The sequence below is a fragment of the Brassica napus genome, chromosome C6, assembly GCF_020379485.1.
Source record: "Brassica napus cultivar Da-Ae chromosome C6, Da-Ae, whole genome shotgun sequence".
In the NCBI taxonomy this organism is placed as follows: domain Eukaryota; kingdom Viridiplantae; phylum Streptophyta; class Magnoliopsida; order Brassicales; family Brassicaceae; genus Brassica; species Brassica napus.
Genome location: NC_063449.1, coordinates 9,557,262 through 9,558,577, shown reverse-complemented (window position 1 = coordinate 9,558,577; position 1,316 = coordinate 9,557,262). Strand labels below are relative to the sequence as shown.

General features: G+C 44.7%; 1 non-coding gene across 1 annotated transcript; it reads right to left on the bottom strand.

The window, feature by feature from the left end:
• Positions 1 to 314: 314 nt before the first annotated feature.
• On the bottom strand, positions 315 to 421 carry LOC125589306. The gene has a single exon (XR_007325494.1). It is a non-coding gene; the product is annotated as a small nucleolar RNA R71 (small nucleolar RNA).
• Between the last annotated feature and the right edge of the window lie 895 nt (positions 422 to 1,316).

Genomic DNA, 1,316 nt, shown 5'->3' with positions numbered 1-1,316 from the left:
GAATCTGAGCACCAGCTGTGGTAGCCAACAACTTTGAGGTCAAGTCAGGACTCCTCAACGTGATCGAGAACAACAAGTATCATGGCTTGGATCTGGAGGACCCATTTGATCACTTGGACAGGTTCGACAGCTACTGCGGGTTGTCAAAAACCAATGGTGTGTCCGAAGATGCTTTCAAGCTCAAGCTATTCCCTTTCTCTTTGGGGGATAAGGCACGTCAGTGGGAGAAGTCTCTACCCAGCGACTCTATCACCACTTGGGATGAGTGCAAGAGAGCATTCTTGGAGAAATTCTTCTCAACCTCAAGAACTGCTAAGCTGAGAAATGAGATCTCTAGTTTCCAACAGAAGAACTTGGAAGGATTCAGTGAAGCCTGGGAGAGATTCAAGGGCTACCAAGCTCAATGCCCACACCATGGATTCTCTAAGGACAGCTTGCTGAGCACATTCTACCGTGGCGCTCTTCCTAAGTACAGGGCCAGACTGGATACAGCTAGCAATGGGTTCTTCTTGGGAAGAACTGAAGATGATGCAGAAGAGCTGGTTGACAACATGGTAAAGAGTGATGCAGTATACAGTGGAGACCACGACAGGGGCAGTAGGGGTGATGATAAGCAGACGAGGAAAGAGATCAAAGCTCTCCAGGATAAGATAGACATCCTCCTTGCTGATAAAGCCACACAAGAGCAGCTGCACTTCGTTGGTAACCCAAGCCAAGAGACACCACCTGTTGTCCATGAGATTGAGGGTTTGGAAGGGCAAGAAGAGTTGTGTTTCATCAACAACAATGGTAGCTGGTACAAGAAAGAGCCCAACTTTCAGTACAACAACTACCAACAGAAATCCTATCCCAACAACCAACAAAGTGGTTATCCGCCTCGAAACAACCAGCAAGGCAGCTATCAACCTCAGCAGAACCCCTCATCTGGTTCCTCTGCTCCTCAAGAGAGGAACTTCTCTACGTTCTAAGAATTTCCTCACGCACGCTTTACTTGTCACACTTGGGGTTTGGACACGATGCAACATAACATCATGCTTGGTCCAGCCCATTGTTTTCTTCTTATTTTGCTCCGTTCGACGCGGCCCAATTTTTACTAACCAAAAGCAAAATCATTTTCCATTTTCGTTTTCATCTTTGCGCAAACTTTACATAAGACTGAGTCAGCCATTTACGTATATGATGGAGTGTGGAAGTATCAATAAACATGTAACATTATTGTGAAATTAATTCAACAATAAACATGTAAAATCAAGTGGTTGCAATCAATTCAGCCATCTTAATGAACTGTTTGATTATGTTCAACTTTTTTTTGCTGA